The sequence below is a fragment of the Benincasa hispida genome, chromosome 1, assembly GCF_027475165.1.
Source record: "Benincasa hispida cultivar pf3 chromosome 1, pf3_genome.v1.1, whole genome shotgun sequence".
Taxonomy (NCBI): domain Eukaryota; kingdom Viridiplantae; phylum Streptophyta; class Magnoliopsida; order Cucurbitales; family Cucurbitaceae; genus Benincasa; species Benincasa hispida.
In genome coordinates this window covers 56,547,246-56,559,132 of record NC_143478.1, presented here as the reverse complement: position 1 = coordinate 56,559,132, position 11,887 = coordinate 56,547,246, and positions in this window count along the sequence as shown.

Below are 11,887 nucleotides of genomic sequence, written 5' to 3'. Positions count from 1 at the left end.
ATTTTATGAAGTATCTTAAAAGTAAAACCTTCTATAAAACTCACCCACCAACTGGTTCAATTGCAATCAAATCTAGAAACAAGAACAGAACGAACCTAGGGAACATTACCATATTTTAACCTGTAACTAACTTTACTAACTCTTATGCTTTAGGAGAATTTCAGCAGCATAACATCACTATACAACAAAACCAAAAAGATTTTACTTTGACACTTGTTCAAAGAAATGCACTTCCAACACAACATTTAAACAACAATTTTCTCTCAACAAAACTACTAGGGTTTCTAGAACACTATAATATTCAAACCAACTACGTAGTATCGAGGTAGCATCACGACGCAATGGGCAACATATGAAAGATGCAAGAAATACAAAGAAGATGAAGAATTTGGGAGAGACTTCAATCTCCATTGAAAACCTACATCAAAAATAAAAACGAAGAAGATACTTATAGTATCGAGGTAGCGTCACAGCGCAATGGGCAACATCGCAACGCTTTTGCCATAGCGTTAGCCCTTAGCATCGCAATGTTGAGTTTTACGCTTAGCGTGCACGCGTTCGATGATGCGTTCGTCAAAGTTCGGAGTGCCACGGTGGCTAACTACTGCCTTTTAGCGTAATTCTATGCTCAATCAGAGAGTTGCAATGTTGCTGCCATCGGCATTTTGGTCATTCCACATTCTTGAAGCTTCGAGTGCCCGATTTCACTTTCGATAGCTCCAAATCAACCCCAAATAGCCCGTAACACTCTAAAATGTATGATTTGCTCGAATTCCTACAAGAATAGATGTTTAACCATTTAAAACATAACAAACAAGCTAGATTGAAGATATAAAAATAGCTTGTTTTGAGAACTATCAATAAATATGAATGTTAATATATAACAAGGTTGGTAACGTTCATACAAAGAAACTATATAAAATTAAAATAGTAACGGTAATGTTTATACAAAGAAACTATATAAAATTAAAATAGTAATTAAACTTTGATAAGTTATTTATAAAGAAACTAAATACAAGTGTTGCCAAAAAAAAGTTTGGTACTATCCGAACAAAAAAACACATATACATAATATGCTTGTCGGTTTCCTCACTTCAAGATTTGCACAAGACCTATTAAAAAAACAACATTCATTTTATAATTCAATCCAATACATCAATGTCAACAATAATAGTAATATTTGAAAGATATGTACACCTTCTTAATGTTCATAATTTTTTTTAAGCATATACTCACAACAATCAAAACCACATTTTAAAAAGAAATAAAGAACAACAGTAAATGAATAAATCTGAAGTATAGTCATAAAATACAATGCCTCAGAAATAGAGGCTTAATCACCTAAATGAAACAAAATTGACTTGGCGCTACACTAAAAGAAATCTTCGAAAGAGTTCAAAACCAATTTGAATCTACCAACATCGGCTTCTAAGAGAAACCAATCTAAATCACTTCAACTATATTTGAAAATGTCTAAACGTAACTTTTAAGTATTAAAGCTCAACGAAACAGACTTAAAACTTAGATAGAAAAGTACTCAAACGGTCTAATAATAACCATTGCTACAAAAAGAGAGGTTCATGCCTAACATCCAAAATCACAATGCATCATGCTTAACATCCAACATCCAAAATCACAATAACATTAAAAAATAATAAAAATCATAGAGATATACATGTGACATATTATAATTAATTAACTAAAACACATAACACACTAACATAAAACAAATAAAGTAGAATTTCGCTTTCCTAATTTGCCTTTAAAACTAATCCAAACGCTCCTAAACAAAAACAACCAGATTTAAAGATTAGAACTCAATTCTAAAACCTTGATAAAAATCAAATAGATGCTCAAGAGGATTTACCAACAATTGCTAACCTTGTAACAAAAACAAACCTAATCCTAATTTCTTGTCCGACAATGTTTGAACAGTTTGAATTTATTCCAAAACTATAAATAGAAGCTAACAAGTATCTTTCTACTTGCAATCTATGTTAGGTCATTAAAAGTAGGTAAGATTCATATCAGCTGATTTTCATATATCCCAACATAAAAAGAAATCCTGCAGATTTGGAGATTAGTTTATCTACAAATAAAAGCTTTCAATGATTAGGAACAATCTAAATCTAAATCACTTCTGCCGGCGGGATCTAAGAAGTCCTAAAGAGAATTCAATTGAAAGGAATTATGTGTAATATTACCCATCTACAACAACAAGATTTCATGATAATTTGATTATCCTGAAAAGAGTAAAGTGTGTTGTTGCTAAATATAACTTCTGCTTATTGGATCCACCAACGTTGCCCCACAGTGCAGAAGAAAAAGTACAAAATTTCCAAGGTCATTCCAAGCAAAAGGAAAGTTAAATCATAAAATTCATAATATTTTAATTAGTCACTGCTTATTAACAAATATGTGACAAGATAATTAAGTATACATGAATATTAATTAACCATTACTCTGCTAAAGCAATCCAGATGGTTCTCAAACAACAAAGACAACATTTGGAGATTAAAATTGGGTTCAAAATCCTAAATTTAAATTTAAATTGAACGAGCATTTAAAAGATATGTTCTTATTCAAAACAAACTTAAATCTCAACTTAAACACTCTGAATCACTTTAGAACTACAAGCAGAAAGTTTCAGACTTTTAAACTAATTTACAGCAATAATTACTAAGAACTAAAAGAGTTCAAGCAGAATTTTACCTACTGAACGTCCCCAAATAATTCTGAAACCTTGCTGACTAGTGTTTTAATAAGCTTAAGCCTTCACAATTGAAGTCGTAACGACCATCTAAATAAGAATGTCTTTAACCAAGGTATGTTTCTCAAGACCTTATCGTGACATAAACTAGTGAACAAACGACCAAACATGATCAACAAAATCTATCACAAGCAATAGTGAGCATAATATTAGAACAAACATCTTATTCATGTTATAGCTTAAATACAATGCAGAGAATGCATAACACACAGGAGTAGAAATCCATTTACCTAAAGCTTTGCAAAATTAACCCAGAAGCCTCCTTAAACTCCAATTTAAACCCTCCAAATTAGTCCAGAATTGCTACAAGTTGTAAAACCCAAAAGTTTGAAACCAGTCATATGCATTTTATTAGAGTCCAAAGGTGTTCGAAGTAAGTCATTACCTACCAAACAACGCCAAACAGTCCCAAAACCTCGCCAAAAGGTGTCCAAAATCTGGCTGAAACTATAGATAAAAGTCTCTAGGTGTTACAGACAAAACTATACTACATTCATCGAGTCCATGCTTCAAGAACAGGACCTCTTGATTACTTAATTTCATCAAACTGCCATGTAAAAAGAAAAAGACAATTATACAAGTTTAATTAAAAGAAAACTCAATTTCAGTTAAAACTAATCCAATCATACCACCAACGAATTGGTCAATTTCATTTTCTTTGGTTTTCAAGTAAGTGAGACCATTAGATATGTACCCAAACACAAACACTTCATAAACTCAAATGAAACAATGCCAATAAAAGTTTGATGAATATCTTCATGCTTCTTCCTTACATGTACAAAATTAAGAATTCAAGTGAAAAAGATAAAAGGTCAGAAAAAAAGAGTTACATGGGAATATCGCTACATCTAAATCCAAACATTTCAAACTACCAATTCTCCTCCAGTTATACATTGACATAAGTTGCAAAGAATTTAAAGAACAAATTTTGATTCTAAAACTTTCAAAGAATCAAGAAACCCATAATTTCTTACAACCCCTTTCGAACAAATAGAAATTGAGGCATTGCCTTGGTTTCTAAAAGAAAGAATAAACTCGTCTCTAAGTATCTTAAATCTAAAACAAACTCTAACCTAAGAGACTCCTATGAACTAAAACAAACTCTAACATAATAAACTCTTATGAACTAAAACAAACTCTAACATAACAAACTCTTGTGAACTAAAACAAATCTAACATAACAAGCTCTTATGGACTAAACCTTTAAAGGCCAAACCTTACGTAAAAATCATAATCAAAATACAATAATGTTAGGGGGAGATGCTCTTACCTCAAGAGATTCTTAAAAATTGACTTGAATATTCCTAACTACTTTCAAACTACAAATAAAGTTTTTAACCTAAGGTTTTAAGACTTATTGATTGATCTAAACAAAGTTTTAATAAATAAAACTTATGGAAAATGACTTGAATTCTAATTAAAGGTGGTGGATGGAATCCGAAACTAATCCAAAGCTACAAACAAAAGCTTCAAGTGTTAGCTAATACTAAAAAAAATTAATGAACCCAGAGAAGTGCAAGAGAAATTAAAGGTGGACATTTGAAAATTAGTATAAAAATACAGTAGTTATAACTATCACATTTTTACCAATAGATATTGTTAATGAACTAACAAAAATGAGCATTAAAGATAATAAAAATGGATTGCTCTTCTTTGTACCCATTCCCAAGGCAGAAAGCTCGGATTGTGTTGTTGAATGTATCTTGAATTAAGAATGATTTTAGGGCAAACAATTTGTAGAATTTCACATCAAACAACATAGAAGCTAAAATTAGACGACTATGAAGTCACAACGGTTCAAATCGTAATGCAAATCTAATGAACGACAAAGGTTAATGATGAATCGTTCATACATTGTTCATTTTGATTCCATTTCTTGATAACCAAAAAAGAACATACCAAAATGAGGGCGAGTAATAGTAGCGGCGGCGAGCGAACTGGCGACGGTGGACGCGAGCGAGCTAGCGGCAGTGTGCGGCGATCATGGACAGAGTGCGGTTGTTGTAGTGTCTATGCTTTATTTTTTTACATAAGACTATGGTTTTTAATATAACAATGGTCTAATGTTGTAGAAATTGAACCAACCATAGATTAAAATGAATACACCGACTTAGAGAACACACTTAGTAAAAATCATGGTCTAAGATTATTCTATAGACTATAGAATTTGAAAATGAAAACTGTCGTGTAAAATTTAGCAAGACACCATGTTAATAAAAATCATGGTGTAAAAATTATTAAGACACAATTTATAAAAATATGAGGTAGAAATTAGTAAGACACCATGATTAATAAAAATTAGTAAGATACCATGGTTAATAAAAACTATGGTTTAAAAATTAAAAATGTCACCTCTATTTATAAAAAACATGGTTTAAGAGTGCTATAGATCACAAAGTTTTAAAACTATGGTGTAAAAATTAGCAAGACACTATGGTTAATAAATACTATGGTATAAAAATTAGCTTTCCACCATGACCAATAAAAAATTATGATCTAAGAGTATGTTATAAACTACAGAGTTTTAAACGTGGAGTAAGAAGTAGTAAGACATCACGGTTAATAAAATCAATATGGTAAAAATTAGTCGTTCACCATGATCAATTAAAAAAAATTCATGATCTAAGAGTATGCTACAAACTACGAAGTTTTAAACTGTGATGTAAAAATTAGCAAGACACCACGGTTAATAAGTCCACTGGTGTAAAAATTAGCTTTCCACTATAGTCAATAAAAAACCATAGTTTAAAAGTATGTTATAGACTATGGAATTTTAAAAGTTTGGTGTAAATATTAGCAGGACATCATTGTTAATAAAAGAACCATTGTGTAAAAAATACTTTTCCAACCTGGTTAATAAAAAATCATGACATAAAAATTAACTTTGCACTATGAAAGATAAAAGTTATTATATAAAATTTAACGTTACACCAGGATGTATAAAATTATGATGTAAAAATTAGTTTTGCATTAGTAAAAACTATGTTGTGAAAATTAATTTTGCACCATCATGAATGAAAAACCATAGTCTAAGACTTAACATTATATCACTACTATTGTTAATTTTGGTCTATAGTTGGATTGTTGATTTACTTTAGTATAATATTTTTAATATACAGTGAATTTTAAAAAAAAAAAAATTAATAAAATTAATGTGTAAAAAGTAAATTTACACTATGGTCAATAAATTCATTGTCTAAAAGCATATATACTATAAACTACAGTATTTTACATAAAACCATGATGTAAAAATGTAATTTATACCATGGACCATGGCGATTGTGGTCTAAAATGAAGAGATTGAATTCTATGTGGAAGTATATGAACGCTTTACTTCGATTTTATTCAAGAACAACAACATAAAAAAATGAAAAATACTTAATATTAAGCATGATGGAATTTCAATAAAAGGAGAAAAATATTTACCTTTGAAGACGTTTCTTCAAAATCTTCTCCAAATCTTGAAATCATGAGCTCTTCAACCACAACAAAATGAACACCATTACAAGAATTTTTCTATATTTTCCAACAAGGATGGAGCTTGTGGGAACCTTCTTTTTGGAAGGGAAGGGCAGAAATTCTCTATGATTTTCTCAGGGGAAAGATTGAGAGAGAGAGTTTTTGTGTGAGATCTATGTGTAAAAAATTGGTTGCCCCTCATTGCAAACAATCTACATTTTTAAAGAAAAGTGCTTTGACTCCCCCACCGCTTTAACTGAAAACGAGCTTTTGCGGATCGACCTAGACTTGCCACTTGTATTACTCAGTAGTATAGGTAGTTAGTTCTGTATTATAAATATTATTTGATTGATAGGATGTCTTGACAACTTTCTGTCTATCATTAATTCCGCGAACGGGCCAAATGAATTTAACATTTGGAACATGAAAGGTTTGAATTAGGCTATGGTTGAAGGGATTTGAATCCCAACGAAAGCATGTGATCATGTCTTTGATTTCTTAAGCGAATTAAAAATACAAATAGTCGAGAAAAGGTTAAGCACCATACCTTTGTCGACCCACAACTGCAACAAAGTTTTATCCTCGCATCGGTAGTCGTCTCTTTGAAGTTTTCCTTTTTCCATGAGATCTTCCTTGCTATGACTTTGGCGAGGATCCAGTTTGTGGGAACCGCTCTTGAAAGATGAGAGGGAATTGGGAAGAAGAATTTTTAGAGAACCCTTTTCTAAAAATTGGGAGAATTTTATTGGGAGAAAAATATCTACATACGACTGTAGAGATTATGATGTAGAGAGTAGAAGTGTAGAAATGTATTTTTCATGGGGCTCTCTCGGCCCTATTTATAAATCTCTACTGGGTTAGTCCTAATCCCATTAGAATAATCACTCTGCAGATTTTTAAATTAAATATTCAATAATATCTAATAAAAATGTCTTTCCATTTAATATCTCATGTTAAAAGGTTTACAATATTTAAATCATATTTAAATATTTATCTTTTACCGATTCTCTTTAATTTGAATCTCATTCAAATTAATTGATTGATTATTTGAATCATATTCAAATAAATTAATTCTCCCATCATCTAATTAATTCAAACCTTATTCCAATTAAATAATTTATTTATTTATATGGATCTCATCCAAATAAATAATTAATTATTTGAATCATATTCAAATAAATTAATTCTCCATATTATAAAGTTATAATTTAAACCACACTCAAATAATCTTTATAATAAATCATGTAAATAATTGTATCCATTACAATTAATATTTTACCTCATAAAATTTGAACATTTCAAATTTTCTTTCAACACATTTGATCCTTGTTGGTTCGTGGTGAGCTAATAAGAGGACCTTATGGACTTACAGATTATATGCTTCAATGATCCAAGATTAATTAATTGAACTCTTTAATAAATTAATCTTCATTCATTAACTACAGGACAAACCACTATAGACCTGTAGTTGACTCTTATGCATGTAGGACAAGTTGTGTCCATAGATATAATCAGTATAAGAAAGTTGATTCTTCACGAGTTGTTCGTAATTACAACTGGGTCAAATGTCTGTTTTATCCATGTAATTACCTCTTTTCCTTAAGTATCACTGATTTCTCTAATAAACAATTTGTTTATGACCTAACCAGGGTGAGGCTCTTGTTCAAGACTTTAAATCAGCATTTAAATGAACTACTCATCTACTTACCCTATGCGGGAATGAGTGAGTTTTATCTTGTGAAGTTATGTTCCCACCTCCCTATTTGGTCAAGTTTCCAAAATGGTAGGCTTATTGAGTAGACAACTTGAGTCACTTTCACTCACACAAATCAAAGAATCAATTGCACTGATAGGAGTTTATAAATCACTCAAGATTAAGATCGAGTAGCACATAATAATCCCATGAAATATTAATCTCATCAATTAACAGATTTACAAATAGAGATTAAATATTTCACAGTCCGGTCTTATACAAACTCTTTATATATTCAATCGATGCAAGATTTATCCTAATATCATTCCCTTGATTTTAGGAGTTCTCGTTTATAAAGGATATTCTTTTTCCAAATTAAGAATCCTCAGATTTAGTGGATCGCATGTAATGCAATATATGGTGATAAATCTTTGTTTTCATCTATGTTCTGTTTCTATATATGCATACGATGTTTATTGCAAATGTATACAAAATATATTCAAATATATTTAGAAGAAATGCAAATTTAAAATTGTTATATATATCCATACTCTAATTTTACTCTTGTTTCTATTGAGATATATGTTCCACATACTTTGTTATATACACATGTATATATTTGAAATTGAGATATATATGCTACATACTTTGAGATATACACATGTGTATATGTATTAAGATAGATGATATCCTCAAATTATTTGAAATAAACAGATGTATGTTTAAAAATTGAAAACGAAAATTAGATTAGGTGTAATTGGGCCTATGTAAATAGGTTATTAAGGTAGAAGTTCATGTATTTATTTCAAAACAGTTTTAAAGTTTTTGGCCCATTTCTTGGAATAATATACATAGGAAAGTTGTATGAAAGTTATCATACACCTTTTAATGTATGGAACCAAATATAACACTTCTTTTTCTCTTCTTCATAAAAGCTGGCATATGTATGTTCAAAGGGAATTTTATAAATACCGCTCCCAGCGTGCAATCCGCCCCTACCAAAGGAATTATATATATATATATATATAATTTACTTAGTTTATAAGTAATTATTTAAAAAGGAAAGAAAAAAAAAAGTAAAACCCTTTAAAGGTTAGAAAAATAAGAAATTGTGGCTACATTCAGATTTATAATAGAAAAATACATTATAATTATAAGAAATTTCTTTAACAAAAAGCCAATTTAAAAATGCATAAATTAAAAATAATAATGTAAATTTTTTAATTAAAACAAAGAAATGATTGACACGAAATTACTATTTTTATATTTTGTGGGTTTGACTTAATTTTATTTTTATTCTCATAATTTTAAAATTGTTAAGTCATGCTTCCAATTTAGAATCTATTGTTCATAAAACTTTGTTTTATTTTATTTTTAAGAAAGTAATTGCATTTGAGAAAAATAGAAAAATAAGAGAAACTATTTATACAAAATAGCAAAATTTAATTTTCTTTGATAGAAGTTAATAGAGGCTAATAAGAGAAACTATTTACATAAAATATCAATGTCTATCACTAATAGAAACCGATAGAAGTCTATCATTGATACTATGTGATAGATGTTGATACAAATCTATCAATGTCTATTAGTGATTTTCTTGCTATTTCTATAAATAGTTTGACATTTATTCTATCTTGAACATTTTTCCTTGCTTTCATGTCTATATTTTGAATTTAATATCTTTAATTCTTAAAAAATGGTATCAATTTAGTCTTTTACTTTTGGCATATCGATCAACTGATATACTTTATACAAAATATATGTAATTGATATACCATACTCCTCCTTATCCTACTGAGAGCAAGCACTTGAGTGCCTCCTCAAAGCTCCAAGTGTGAAGTCGTTTGTAAAAAACTTGTGCGCCGAACGACCGTAACGGATGTCGGCTCAATCCGAAGGAAATTATATTTTAATCGTGTTATTCTATTAGTTCGATTTTGATGGCCTAATTTATGTTTTCACATTAGTTTTCTTATGTTTTCAATTTTGGATTGATTGTGTTAACAAGTATAACAAATATAAACTTTATCAACTAATTGTTATATGTTCAAAATCTTGATATGATTTTGATAGCATGTTAATTAATATTTAATTTAGAATATCAACCATAGAATGTATATATACTTCGTATTTCGCATGTAAGTAGACTGATATACCAAATTCAAAGAGAAATATATATATATATATATGAAGTATATCATTCATTTTGAATGATATAAGTATATCAGTTGATTAATATACCACATCTAAAGTATATCCGTTAATTGATACATCAAATATAAAGAAAGTAAAATATATCAGATATATTATTAATATACTTGTCAATACATCAAAAGAAGGTAAAATTAGAATACTGAACAACGGAAAATATATCTAATATTTTGTTTGTTGCTACATTTGTAAATTACAATAAATCATTGTTAAAATTACAATTTTAATTTTCTTTTTCTTTTGCTATTCTTGCAAATGTCTCTTAGAGAGCATTTGGGTCATGGACTTGGTTATTATAATCCTAAGTTATTAGAGTTGAGTTATAATAGTTTGTGTTTGGGATATAAATTACTTTTAGTTTGGGTTATATAATAGTATGTGTTTGAGGTGTAAACTATTTTAGTTTGAGGAAGAAATTAGGGTTGACAAAATTCCCTGCGGGGTCAGGTCCCCGCGGGGCTCGCCACGATTGGGGCAGGGAATCCCCGGTTTGACTGGGGATGGGGTCAAATTGGAAAATTTTTTTGGGTACCGTCCGGGGACAGGGAGGGTATCCTCGTCCCGATCCTGATCCCGATTAATCCCGACCCCGATTTTATATAGTTATATTTTTAATATTTATAATATATAAAATAACTTATTTATATGTATGTTTATAATGCATACTATAGACTTATAGTGTTATGAGCCAAATATTGAATATATAAATTTTAAATTTAAGCCCAAAAGTCAAGCTTAAACTTAAAAAATTAAAAGAAAAAAAAATGGGGAATCCATCTAAGAGGATTTCCCGCGAGAAACAGGGAATGTGCCCTCGTGGGGACCTCGTTTCCTCGATGGGGAATCCCCGCCCCATCCTCGCCTTCAAATGGCGGGGACGGGGGCGAGGATGGGGGAAATTTCCCCCACGGGGCCAAGAACGGGGGACCCTCCCCTGCCCCGGTCCCATTGCCAATCCTAGAGGAAATAGTACACACCGTAGCAACAAATTAAAAAAATGATGAATGTAAATAGTAAATACTGTAGCAAATGAGAGTTTTGAAAATAGTGTTAACAGTAGTTAATTGGGAGTTTGAAATAGTATTTACTGTAGTAAGAGGTGGTTATTATAGTCTTAGAATAGTCATTGCCCCAAACGTCCTCTTAGCTCTTAAATGTTAGTATGTAATAATTTAGCCCCTAAAATTTTGAATTTTGTAATAATTTTATAGTTATTGATTCCATCACAATTAAGTGCAAATTATCATTATTATCATGTAAGTATTTAGTTTATCTAGTTTATAAATACATTAAGTCCATAACCAATTTATCAAATCTCAAACAATATTTTCTATAATAAAAAGTAAATGATTAAAAACTTTAAAGTAGAAGACTAAATTATTAGATATTAAAATTCAATATTAAATAATTATAGAGTTGTATTAAGAAAGTTAGATAAAAAAAAAAAATACATTTAGAATTAAACCAAATTGAAAAGACTATATAAACAATTATGAAACATTTAAAGGAGTAAATTGAATGTTGTAAAATTGTGAGGAGAGAATTGATAGATTTTAATATTGTTAGTTTGGACTTTTATGTCCATGTTTGGCATGCTGACAAAGCAGCCCAAAGCCAGCAAAGCCAAAAATCCAGGTTCTTCTAGAAAGGTCCCAAGGCCAGCTGTATTATATCCATTTCCATCTGTTCCACTAGTCAGCCCGTGCTTCCCCAAATATAACCTTTCTTTCCAAGCCTCACCATCTTCTTTTTAC